This window comes from Lissotriton vulgaris, chromosome 6 (genome assembly GCF_964263255.1).
Source record: "Lissotriton vulgaris chromosome 6, aLisVul1.2, whole genome shotgun sequence".
NCBI lineage: Eukaryota > Metazoa > Chordata > Amphibia > Caudata > Salamandridae > Lissotriton > Lissotriton vulgaris.
In genome coordinates this window covers 1,481,335,042-1,481,349,107 of record NC_141694.1, presented here as the reverse complement: position 1 = coordinate 1,481,349,107, position 14,066 = coordinate 1,481,335,042, and the positions used below count along the sequence as shown (strand labels likewise).

The 14,066-nt window shown below is 45.5% G+C and overlaps 1 protein-coding gene across 6 annotated transcripts in view; it reads left to right on the top strand.

The window, feature by feature from the left end:
* The window catches only part of EHBP1 (EH domain binding protein 1), a 1,903,610-nt gene that overhangs the window by 1,452,721 nt on the left and 436,823 nt on the right, over positions 1-14,066 (top strand). The gene's annotated exons all lie outside the window — the stretch shown is intronic.

The window sequence follows — 14,066 nt, the reverse complement described above, 5'->3', positions numbered from 1 at the left end:
CAGCCAACTGATCTGGGTTTAATCCATCACCGTTCTTTAGCTCACTCCGCAACCCCAGTTCAGACATGGCCATATGCAAATCAGTCTGACCCTGTGCCTCATGGGAATAGTCCAGCCCGAACTGGGAAGACATGGCTTGGCAGTTCGGCTGGACTGTTCCCATGAGGCATAGGGTCAGACTGATTTGCATATGGCCATGTCTGAACTGGGGTGGCTGAGTGAGCTAAAGAATGGCGATGGATTAAACCCAGATCAGTTGACTGGGGGTGAGTGTTTGGTTTGCTCAAACGCTCTGTCCATCATCCCCTTTTTTATCGCTTTGTTCGCCCTATGTTGGCAGGGTATGCTCAGACGTAAGTCCCTTGCTCACTTAGCTACTGGATTCAAGATAGCCTGGCTGATGAGGATTATGAATCCGAAACCGGTCTCAGGATGCTTGTTTCCGGTCCAGGAAAGACATGGCTTGGCAGTTCGGGCTGGACTGTTCCCATGAGGCACAGGGTCAGACTGATTTGCATATGGCCATGTCTGAACTGGGGTGGCTGAGTGAGCTAAAGAATGGTGATGGATTAAACCCGGATCAGTTGACTGAGGGTGAGTGTTCTATTTGCTCAAACGCTCCGTCCATCATCCCCTTTTGTATCGCTTTGATTAAAAACTGTACCTCTGTTCTGTCAGCATTTAATTTCAAGCAACTGTCTGTCATCCAAGATGAAATATTGTTCACACAGAGCTTAAAACTGTCAAATGCAGTCTCTGTGTGATCTTTAAAAGAGAACACCAGCTGAGTGTCGTCAGTGTATGAGACCACTCTCATCCCACATTGCTCGACTAACGATGCCAGGGGGGAAGATAGGCATTAAAAAGAGTAGGGCTCAACGCTGGTCCCTGAGGGACTCCACACACAAGAAGACTAGAGGAGGAAACATGAGGGCGGGGAAATACTTGCTGTGACCGGGCATCGAGAAAAGAGCAGAACCAAGCTACAGTTATTACCGTCACTCCTAAATGTTTCAGCAGTACTGCGTGCTGGAGTTTTCAAGGCGGCTATCGCTCCGCAAAGCTTTTCGTTGCAAAAGGAGCTCAGACCTGCTGTACACCTTTCCGTCCATAACACTCCTGCCCAGGGTTCTGAAGAAGATCAGGAGCGACTGTGCCGAAGTCATTCTTGTGGCTCCAGACGGGCAGAAGAGTCTGGTATCTAGAGCTTCTGAAAATGAGCATCGATCATCCGATCAGGCTGCCCCTTCGGGAGGATCTTCTGTCACAGCAGCCGGGAAGGGTTCTCCACCCGAACCTGTCAACTATGCGCCTCCATGCGTGGAGATGGAGTGGCTGCAGTTGGTGGCTTTTAACCATCCTCCCGAAGTATGTAACGTAATTTGGCGGCCAGGTGGCCCTCCACTAAGACGGTATACACCTGCTGTTGGCAGAAATTTGTATTATACTGTACTGAAAGGTCTATTGACCCTCTTTCTGCATCTCTTTCTACTGTTCTTTTGTTTATTCTGGCCCTTGCCAAGCAGGGCTCTGCTTTGGGAGCTCTCAAGGGTTACCTTTCTGCTCTGTCTGCTTTTTTGCAGCTGCCAGGCCTGCCCTCTCTCTTTAAGTCTCCTATTGTACATAGATTTCTAAAAGGGCTGGCTCACTTGTTTCAACCCATGTCCTTTGTTATGCCACAGTTGGACCTTAATTTAGTTGTCACCTACCTAATGTGTGCTCCCTTTGAGTCTTTTCACAATTGTCCCCTCTGGCTGTTTGAACATCAAAAGAGCCTTCTTTGTGGCGATTACATCTGCCCGGAGAGTGAGTGGGTTGCAGGCGTTATCTTGCTCGCCTCCCTAACTGATGTCTTTTTCAGACGAAGTGGTGCTTTGCACCCGGGCTTCCTTTTTGCCAAAAGTTGTGACTCCATTCCATCTGGCTCAGTACTTCACATTGCCCACCTTCTTTGCTCCCCCGCTTCCCTCAAAGGAAGAGGAGTGTCTCCATCGACTGGACCCAAAATGGGCATTGTCATTCTACCTTGACCGCACTAAAGAGTTCCGGGTGGACGACCAACTCTTTGTGGGGTACGTGGGAGCTAAGAAGGGAAGGGCGGTGCAGAAAAGGACAATCTCTCTCTGGGCCATTCTCTGCATTAAGATCTGCTATGCCCTGGCAAAGTAGCAGCCCCCTGAAGGATTAAGAGCCCATTCCACCAAGGGAAAGACTTCTACTACGGACTTGGCTCTGGGTGTCCCAGTCCTAGACATCTGTCAGGCAGCTACGTGGGCATCAATGCACAAGTTTGCCTGGACAATCAAGTCCGCAGAGATGGGCATTTTACCCTTTCAGTCCTGCAGGTTTGAGGTATTGGTCCACAACCCACCGCCGGGATGGTATGGTTTGGGTATCTAATTCAAAGGTAAGGAATCTGCAGCTAGAAGTCTCTATCAGATGAACAATTTACTTACCTTTCGGTCACGCATTATCTGGTAGGCACTATCTAGCTGCAGATTCCGTACATCCCCACTCATGCCTCCATGCTGTTAGGACTAATGTTGTAGGGGTAGGGTTACTCCCCTGTTCAGGACCCTAGTTTCGTGGCTCTGCACTTCTGGCATGAAAAAAAGAAAAGTACTGAGGTCCACGCGCCTGGGTGACACCTATAAAGGTATTGCAATGTCATAACTGGAGCTATCGTCGCCGTCACGCAGACACGAATGGAGCCACCCGACGGCACACGCAAGGGGTATTGCTCAGCAAAAGTTTCCGGATCCAGCCTGACGCCTGGAAAATGCAAAGGTTAGGAATCTGCAGCTAGATAAGTCTCTACCAGATAATGCGTTACCGAAGGTGAGTAACTTGTTCATCAGGTCTTAGTGATGCAACTGTGTAATTCTGTAAGGCTATGAACTTCTTTCAGCTTTTTCTACTTGTTTTTAAAACTGTGAGTTGCTCCGTGAGATTGTTTTTTAAGCTGTAATTTGCTCCATGAGATTGTGGCATGCGTTTATTTGATGTTCCTGCTGTTTTCATTCTTTTTAACCCACTTTTGATGACTGCATTAAAACTGTCCTTGCTCTTCAATCCTGTGCTCCATAAGGTACCTATGTAAATCTAAAAATGATAGTGATGGCTCTAATAGGATATAAACTTTATAAACAAGGTGTTTTTCTTGTGAATTCTGACTAGAAGAAAAATTAGCACGTTTAAATGGTATCTGTATGCATTTGTTTGTACATCACAAATGGAAATGGAAATAAGAGTGCAGAGCACGACGGGGAAGTGGAACACAAAAGGAAAAGCAAGTAGAGTGTACTTACACTTAGTAGGGTGATTCTTGATAAATTATCCAAGAGGCATGCACAATTATCTTTCTTCATATAGTCCATAGGTCAAGTGCAATAAACTGTAGTTTTGGACTGGGTATTCCTTGAAAAAGCAAGTATTTCATTCCATCAGTCCTGGAGGTGAGAACGCCTGATGGATGTGTGTCCAGATGATATACCAGCTCCTTGGGGAGAAAACTTGTTTCCTGGTCTGTCTCTTTTTCCATTTCCGCATCTCAAATTTAGTGAACTTATTGTTACATTGGTCACTAGAGATATTTCCCTTATCCACCAGGTACTGTACTGTGTTGGAATTCACTGCTTTTAAGGTGATGCAGCAAATATTGAATGTGATGCTAGTGCACAAGTGGAGCGCTTAGAGTTACTGAAACGTGGGTTTGATTTAGCTATACTTTCTCAGCCCCTTTATCAGCCATATGGCTGTACGGAGGACGCTCGTCAGAGCTGTTTTTTGGGTGTTTGAAATGCCATTGAGAGGGTTTTGTCTCTGTCTTGTTGGAATGTGACCAATTTGATTGAAATGTGTTTTTGGGAAAGTATATGTTGAATCAGTGAAGAAGGAAGAGCTAGTACAGGCTGTTTGGATTTTTGGGGGGATTCTTTTTTATCAACATGTCTTGAGACTTAGGCTACAATGGAGGTAGAATCCAAAATTGTCTGACAGTTGTGGGATGAATCCATAAAGGTTTATACCCTTACGAATTCAGTGTATTTTAGCTTAAGGGTATTCAACATCAGGTAGGCCTTCAAAACCCAGCTTTGTATGTCCAAGAGTAAGTGTTGATGACCAGTGAACCTCTTTGAGATTATGCTGGAATCTTGAGGTGATCATTTAAAAAGGCAGGAGGTGAACCTTTGAAAGAATATGTCCTGAATCCCCGTTATGAGATGAATGAGTTGAAAAAGGCTTGATGCTTAGCGGCAGTGAATGCTGCAGAGTGTGTACAAGGAAGATGAGAAGATAAGGTTTACCATTCTCTGTAATTAATAGTATGTTGCACGCCACCTGTATGGTAGTAATCTTTGTAATGTACTGTCACCTGAATCCTGACTATTATTCCTGTGGTATTTTGACAAAATATCGAGTTTTTTACATTGGGAGACAGAAATGCCGGGAAACAAAATATTGCTTTTTTTTTTTTGAAGACCTTTATTGTATCTTAATTCAAGAACACAGCATTAGGCCTACAACCCAAAAAGGGCCGGCCGCAAAGTAATCCAATGGCTATATATCAATCACTCTGACACATCTTAGCAGTCGAGACCAAGGGGTCCGGCGTTGTAACAATTCCAATATGATGGACATATGTCTTGCATTACCAACATAGAAGTTACAAACAGTCTCATTTTTATGTATACATTAGGAACAACCGTGTTCGAGGCATGTGGGCTGCTGAATTCATATCTGTGCATAGATCGCCGCCTAATGTTGGGTCCGGATGATCGCACATTGTTGTCCTGGAAGAGTCTTCGAAGTATCACGAGAAAGGTGGCCCCTTCCCTGGACTACAGTGCGCATGGGCATTGACTACATCCTCAGTTTTTTTTTTTCGCCATTGGGTTCGGATGTATATTGGTTCCCTCTAGCCGGAATCGACAAAAAACTTTCTTAAGGCCAAAAGGTCTTTAGTTTTCTTCGTCGGTATAGTCTTGCGTTCGGTGCCTGATTCTTCCAGCTCGGTTCCGAGCCGGATTCCAGAGAACCGCGTGCTTTCGACGCGGAAGGCCCAGTCGACGCCACAGACCCTATCAACTGTTCATCATGGACCGGAGTCCGTTCAAGAGATGTCCTGTGTGCAACTCCAAGTATCCCCACATCGACGTCCACCCGGTGTGCAACAAGTGTCTGTCGCCGGATCATGATGAAGCCAGTTGCATGGCTTGTTCCCGTTTCAGATCCAAGAAGACGCTTAAGCATCGACGCGCTGCGCACCAGGAGGCCCAGCAGACTGCACCGGCGCCTGTGGACATCTTCAATGCCGGGAATGATGAGGGAGCTGACCGGGAAGTTGGTGAAAACCTGTCGAATCCCGCGTCGGAGGTCGATTATAACTACGACGCGGACGTTGAAATGTTCGAAGCCGAAGAAGTCGTCGACGAGGTAGGGGACGACGACCGGGCCTTTGGGGCCATGGAAGATGGGTCGAGCGAAGAGCTAACTCAAACTGACATTGGGGCCGTAACGCTTCAAAAGGCTCAGGTCGAGGGATCGCCACTAGGCCTTACCCAAGATCTTACAATGGGTTCTACGGCCCCGCCTTCGGGCTCGGCTACGGACATTACTATCGAGCCGCACCCTACAAAATCGAAACCGAAAGTGAAACCAACGGTCTCGACACAAGCGAAAGCACTGGTGCCCCCCTCGAAACCGAATGTGCTCATTACTTTGATCGGATCGAAGGCCTTGGAGCCGACGAAGCAGAAGGGTGTTGTCGATCCGAAGACACAGGTCAAGGGCGTCGAGTCGAAGTCTGCCACGCCAAAGACAAAGGTCAAGGTGGTCGAGCCGAGTAAATCGGCGTCGAAGACGGTCGACACCAACGAAGGACTTGGTGATCAGAGGGTTCTCGAGACTCCGCGTCAACAAGACAAGACCAAGAGCGGGGCAACCCACGAGTCCACATCTAGTGGTGCCTCAAAGGATCCCGTCGACTCGGCGCGGCCGTCCGCCGCTTTCTCCAAGCAGGTGGCGGACTCCCTGAAGAGCATCAAGGAGAAGGCCTCGACTGTCGGCCCGAAATAAACTCCACCTTCGAAGCCGGTCGAGAAACCTCACAAGGCGTCGACGCCCATTCACTTCACGTTGCCGCCGAATGTGGCGCCGAAGGCTTTTACCCCTAGGATGGGCGCGGGCGTGCCCGAGAAGGTGCCCTCGGTGCCGAAGTCGACGACAGTGGTCCCAACCTTGAGGCATCGACAATATTCGTTGGAAGAACAACAAGAACACTTTATCGATGCCGAAACGGGCAGACTTTCCCTCCATAAACGGAAAATTGCCCCGGAACAGCCAATGGAGTCCTACAAAATTCCTTTGAAGAAAAAGAAGGATTCCACTTCCACTCCTGTTCTTGTGGAACCACTTTCTCCACATGGCCATGATATCTCGCCCACTTACTCTGATGTGGACGCTGGGGAAGGTGATGATGAGGACGAGTACAGCTATCCTGTCTACACAGACCCTGAAGATACCAATGAACCCTGGGCAGCTGGTGCTGACCCAGGTGATCCTCACTCTGCCCCTGACACTCAACTGTATTCTGTTAAAACGTCACCTACTGAGGATTCAGCGGCGTTTAATGCCCTCATTGAACGGGCGGCTAAAAATCATGACGTCCAGCTCCATGCTGACCCCATTGAAGTGGACTTTCTTTTTGACACCTTTTCCATCTCAGGCAGAACTGTCAAGACTCTGCCTATGTTGAAGGGTGTCATAAAACATGCTGGGGAGATCTTTAAAGAGCCTACCAGAGCCAGGGTGATAAACCCTAGGATTGAGAAGAAGTATAAACCAGCGTCCACTGACCCTACTTACATCAAGGGACAGTTACCGTTGGACTCTCTTGTTGTTTCAAATGCCCGGAAGAGGGCTAATTCTCAAACAACGGGTGATGCTCCTCCCCCAGATAAAGAATCAAAGGTGTTTGAGGCATCAGGGAAAAGGGTGGCAGCTCAAGCGGCCAATATCTGGCGCATTTCAAATACACAAGCACTTCTAGCGAGGTATGACAGGGCACACTATGACACACTGGAGACCCTGTTGCAGCACCTGCCAGACGAATACAAGGAGGCAGCTGAGACGCTCATCCAAGAGGGGAAGCTAATATCCAATGCTTCTATTAAATGTGCACTGGACGCGGCTGACACCGCTGCCAGAGCTGTCAACACTAGCGTCATGCTGAGACGACATGCCTGGCTTAGAATCTCAGGATTTAAGCCAGAAATACAGACCACCATTCTTAATCAGACAGTAAACCCTGATTATCTGTTTGGCCCAGAGGTGGACACCACCTTGGAAAAGATAAAGAAGGACACTGAAACTACTAAGTCCATGGGGGCCTTGCAGTCCCAGCAATTCAGGGGTGGTTCCTTTCGTCGCTCAAGCACTAGAGGTGTTTCCAGAGGCCAGCTCTCCCAAACCACGCAGTACTATATAGGCAACACGCAGTCCACATACACCAAACAAAGTCGAGGTGGATATCGTGGAAACAGCGCCAAGGGCAGAGGTAGTGGAAACAACAACTCCAGATCCTCTGCCACCAACAAACAGTGACGCCTTGTCACTGCCCCCCGACCACGCAACACCGGTCGAGGGGAGACTTCAGCAGTTCCTGCCAGTCTGGAAATCCATCACCACAGACATGTGGGTCACACAGCTCATACAGTACGGTTATTGTCTGGAGTTAACATCCACTCCACCCAACATGCCCCCAAGACACCGTCCTTTGTCCAGCGAGCACTTGCACTTATTGCAGCAGGAGGTCATCGTCATGCTGCAAAAAAGGGCAATCGAGCTCGTGCCTGTGGAAGAAAGAGGCACAGGAGTTTACTCACTGTACTTCTTGATACCAAAAAAGGACGGGTCCCTCAGACCCATACTGGACCTCCGACCCCTCAATCAGTACATTCTATCGGCGCACTTTCACATGCTGACCTTGCAGCAAGTACTCCCGTTGCTCAATCAGGGGGATTTCCTCGCAACTTTAGATCTAAAGGATGCGTATTTTCACATTCCGCTGCACCCGTCACACAAAAAATACCTCCTGTTCACCATCCAAAACCAACATTACCAGTTCAAGGTTTTGCCTTTCGGGGTCACCACGGCACCCAGGGTGTTTACGAAGTGCCTGGTGACGGTGGCGGCGCACCTAAGGAGACAAAAGATTCACGTCTACCCTTATCTAGACGACTGGCTCATCCAGGCAAAGTCGGCCCAGCAGTGTGCCGCCCATATGTCCCACACCATTCACCTTCTTCACGATTTGGGATTCTCACTGAATTACCCAAAGTCCCACCTGCAACCCGCCCACATACGGCAGTATCTGGGTGCGACGATAAACACTCTGGCAGCCACAGCACAGCCAAATTCAGTGAGGGTCAACAGTATTCAATCGCTGATACAAAGATTCAGACCTCAACACTCGCTTCCAGCACGAGTGTTCATGCAGTTGATAGGCATGATGGCCTCCTGCACCTCCATAGTCCCGCACGCGAGACTACATATGCGTCCGCTTCAGGAGTGCTTAGCACGTCCGTGGACTCAGGCTCACGGACAGTTGAAAGACCTAGTGTTGGTGAGCGGTCGGGCATACAACTCTCTGCATTGGAGGAATCCACAAAACCTTTGCAAGGGACGACCGTTCCGAAGAGCCTATGCCACAGATCATCCTGACGACGGACGCTTCTCTCCAGAGATGGGGAGCTCATGTACTCCATTACACTGTGCAGGGACTATGGACACCACAGCAAAGGAAGATGCACATCAATGTTCTGGAACTGATGGCGATCTTCATGGCACTAAAAGCCTTCAAAGTACATCTGTGCAACAAGGTTGTGTTGATCCGGGCGGACAACATGACGGCCATGTACTACATTCAGAAGCGGGGAGGAACACACTCTCCACAGCTGTCTCATCTGGCTCAGAGCATGTGGAAGTGGGCCATTCAGAGAAACATCTTCCTCATGGCAGAACACCTTCCAGGCAAGGACAATCAGATGGCGGACCTGCTCAGCGGGTACAGCCACCAAATGCACGAGTGGGAGATATATCCATCAGTACTCCACCCGTACTTCCAAATGTGGGGTCATCCAGAGATAGACCTGTTCGCCACAAAGGAGAACGCAAAATGCTGACGCTTTGCCGCCAGGTTTCCACACCCACAGTCGCAAGGCAATGTGATATAGATGAACTGGTCAGGCAAATTTGCGTACGCTTTTTCCCCAGCACCTCTAATACCGCTGGTGGCACGCAAGCTGAAGCAGCACTCGATGACTCTCATCCTGGTTGCTCCAACGTGGGCTCGCCAACCATGGTACACCACGTTTCTGGAACTGTCCGTGGTACCGCATCAAAGGCTGCGCCTCACACCCAGGCTTTTGACGCAGAGCCATGGCGACATTCAGCATCCAGATCCGCAACAGCCCAACCTGGCGATCTGGCTCCTGAGGTCTTAGAGTTTGGCTACCTCAACTTACCTCCTGACTGTATGGACATCATCCGGGAGGCAAGGAAGCCCACCACCAGAGCATGCTATGCGGCGAAGTGGAAGCGGTTTGTCCTTTATTGTGCAGGCCACGACATTAACCCGCTGGATGCATCTATTCAGAACATCATTTGTTATCTCTTACATTTGTACAAATGTAATCTGGCCTATGCTTCCATTCGTATACATTTATCCGCAATGGCTGCTTACCTCCAAAACAGACAGCACCTCTCACTTTTCAGGGTGCCTGCCATCAAAGCCTTTCTGGAGGGACTCAAACGAGTCATTCCTCCGCGGACACCACCAGCTCCGGAGTGGAACCTCAATGTGGTCCTCACCAGGCTGATGGGTCCCCCTTTTGAACCACTGCATTCCTGCGAGCTTCAATTCTTGACATGGAAAGTGGCTTTCCTTATAGCGATTACATCGCTACGATGAGTTGGTGAACTCCAGGCACTAACTATCCAAGAGCCATTTATTCAAATTCATTCTAACAGGGTGGTGCTTCGCACTAACCCTAAATTCCTTCCTAAGGTAGTGTCTCAGTTCCATATCAACCAGACTATAGAACTACCTGTGTTCTTCCAAAATCCAGAGTCACTGGCGGAGAGAATGCTACACACACTTGACGTCAAGAGGGCCCTAATGTATTACATTGATAGGACCAAAGATTTTAGGTAGACTAAACAACTCTTTGTTGCCTTTGCGCCACAACACAAAGGTAACCCTATTTCCAAGGCTGGTATAGCCAGGTGGATCGTTAAATGTATTCAGATCTGCTATCTCAAAGCCAAGCACACTCTCACTATTCCACCACGGGCCCACTCCACTCGAAAGTTAGGGGCCTCCATGGCTTTCCTTGGAAATATCCCTTTGGAAGACATATGTAGAGCAGCCACATGGTCTACCACACACACATTTACAAAACATTACTGTGTTGATGTGCACTCCAAACAGCAGGCAGCTGTAGGGCAGGCTGTTCTAAAAACACTTTTCCAAACTGCTGCAGCTGGCACGGGCGGCCACCGTTAATGGAGGGACTGCTATGTATTCTATGCACAGATATGAATTCAGCAGCCCTCATGCCTCGAACCGAATATGCTACTTACCAGTATTCATCTGTTCTTGGCATGTAGGGCTGCTGACATTCATATTGCCCGCCCTCCTCCCCGGCACCTGTAGCAGCTGCGACATTCACACATACTTCTAGCATGGTCATCATTCACTAAGTTTCACTCCATCTTGGCCACAATGGCTAAAAACAAACTGAGGATGGAGTCGATGCCCATGCGCACTGTAGTCCAGGGGAGGAGCAACCTATCTCGTGATACTTCGAAGACTCTTCCAGGACAACAATGTGCGATCATCCAGACCCAACACTAGGCAGCGATCTATGCACAGATTTGAATGTCAGCAGCCCTACATGCCAAGAACAGATGCATACTGGTAAGTAGCATATTCGATACTTTAACACCCCCCCCCCCCTCCCCAACAGCCCCAGGGATCCGATCTGGTCTGCGTTCAATAGTGCATAAAATCAGAGGACATTAATGGTGTGAAGGAAAAAAATATCATGATGCAGAAATATAGTTGTCAAGAATTTTTTGGGGGTAATTTTAAGAATGTTATTTTAATATAGTTTTCCATATTGTTATTAAAAATATTGTTTTTTAAATATTTTTTATGTGTTTTAGTGCATTTGTTAATTTTGTGTGTTTGTATAATAATTTTTTTTTTTAATAGAGTTTGCCATTTTAAGTGATTTCGATGTTTTAATTGAATTGCTAATAGTAATTTATAATGTCGTAGCAGGTGGTTGGGTCTGTAGGGGGGATAGGGTGAAAAGTTCATGAAGTAATAATTAATAATCTTTTAATAGGTTTGTGATTTATATGAATTTTGTGCATTATATTTGATTTATTTAAATTTTATTTTCGATGTCAGTGGCTATGTTTATAGGGGTATAGAGTGGGAAAATAATTAAGTAATAATTCAATATAATTCATTAATACTTTGTATTAATATGTTAATTGAATAATAATTCTGTATAGTGTGTAATATATTTATTATATTTTAGATATAGGGTTGCTGGGTTTGTAAGGGTATAGAGTGGGAAGTGTATTTAGTAATAACTTACAGTTAATTGCTGATATTTATTTAATTGATTATTATGTAAATTGTGTTTTACTTTCTTTTAGTTACATTTTAGGTGTGGGCTGCTAGGTTTGTGGGGGTATAGGATGGGAATTTTAGTAATCAATACTGATTACGTTTAATTAATAATTAATACATTGTTTATTAATTATGTAAATGTAATAGTTTAATATAATATATATATATATATATATTCATGTGAATTAATATTGTTTATATTAATACTTTTATATTGACTTATAAGTTATTAGGGTTAGTAAAATATGTAATGTGTTTAAAGTGAAGTACTTTCCCTTCTGTTGCACAAACTGGTGTGAGAATAGTAAATGTAATTGTTCCGAAGTCCAACACTTTCCCTACTGTAGCACAGACTGGAGAGGTAATAGTAAATATCCCCCCTCTAAAGTCCAACACGTTTCCTACTGTTGCACAGACTGGAATGGGAATAGTAAATCTTCCCCCCTCTGTAGTCCACTGCTTTCCCTACTGCTGCACAGACTGGAGTGGGAATAGTCAATCATATCCCACCGAAGTCCAATGCTTTCCCTTTTGTTATATATACTAAAGTGGGAATAGTCAATCTTCCCCCCCCCCCCCCTGAAGTCCAGCGCTTTCCCAACTGTTGCACAGACTGGAGTTGGAATAGTAAATTTTACCCCTCTGAAGTCCAATGCTTTTTCTACTGGTGTACAGACTGGGATGGGAATAGTAAATTTAATCTCTGCAAAGTGCAACCATTTCCATACTCTTCGTAATATTTTTAGTAATATGTTTTTACATTTGTATAATTTAATTGTCTAAATTAGCCCCTTCGATGCTCATGACGGAACGGTTCCATCATGAGCCCGTTGGCTCACTAGAACCTTCAGCACAGCGCGAAAACTCGCGCCGCGCTGAAGGTGTTAATATATTTTTGTTATTGAATTGTTTATATTTTATGCAGTGTGATAGTGTATGTATTATGTGTGTGTATGTATATATATATATATGTGTATGTTTTATTTTCATAGTAAATTTATACATTTTAAATACTAAAAAATATACTGTAAAATAAATTGTATTATGTTAAACTATGTATACAAAAGCACATATATGTATATAAAGATGTTTGTATGTTTATATAATTATATATTTATCTATAGTGTTAATAGCGAAATGTATTTAATTTATATTATATTAAATGTATATATTAAAATATTTAATAGTTACTACTTTAAACTCTATTTAAAAAATGTATATTTTTTTATATTTTCTGAGGATATTAGTGTCAACGATATCTTCTGGTTTTTTTTGTTGGTACTTACCATTATAAGTATAGGGACACGATATTGAAGTAAACAATATTTTGGTAAACGATATTTGTGTCACACGATATTGTGTACCCCAATATTGTGTCAGTGATCTATTCCTGTAGAAGGGCATTGTACTTGGTGTGCTTGTGTAACAGGAATCAACTACATTCTCTTGCCCCTGAAGGAGAGATGATGATCAGGTAGCAGCTGACATTGTAATCAGGGTTGAGGTTGGACCTGTTCAGCAGTTGAAATATCTGTCCAACCTTGTGGATGTCTTGGAAAATTCAGAAGTGACTTGGGTAAGGGAGGCATCAATGATGTTCAGCAGTTCCCAGAGTTAATCCTTAGGTATAGTCTTCAGTATTGAGGGCAGGTTTATGTTATCTTCATATGATGTGGCCTTTAGGAAGTCTAGGAATCTTGAGATATTAACTGTAATGAGGGTGCATACACTTTGGTAAGTTGTGGAGTAATCTAGGCAGGATCACAGCTGAGGTTTTGGTGTCATTGTGTTTCCTGATTTTGTCAGTTTTCTCCTACATGAACCAGCTGATCGATTTGCATTTGTTTGGGTAGTGTTTCACGAGGTTCGAGAGAGGGGTTGAGACTGTACTTGATGGTCTTGATGAGAGCTCTGATTCAGTTGGTGGCATATTTAATGGTGTTGGTGTAGTTGATTACCTTTGCCTCAGTGAAAAACCTTCATGTTATGCATCAAGATCTACACGTGATCCCATCATTTTACCCCTTTCCTCTGAATTCTGAACTGGCCATCTAGGAGTTCTTTGGAGTATGAGGGTGCTGGTGATTTGGATTTTATGAGCAAGTTGTCTGGCATGCTTGGTTAGGTGCCACTTGACTAGAAGTCTAGAAAATCAACTTTTTCAATAACCAATAGTCTTCCGATGTAAGACTATTCCTCTCTCAATTCGTGTCTGTCAACACTAAGCTCTTCAGTCTTTATACGCTGCCTGCTTGAAGAGAAAGAAAATTGCATGCTAAAGCCGATTTCATTGACTTTGAAAATGTTTATTAGATCGATGTGCTGTATGCGAGGGCTTGTTTTCCCAAAATACTTTTAT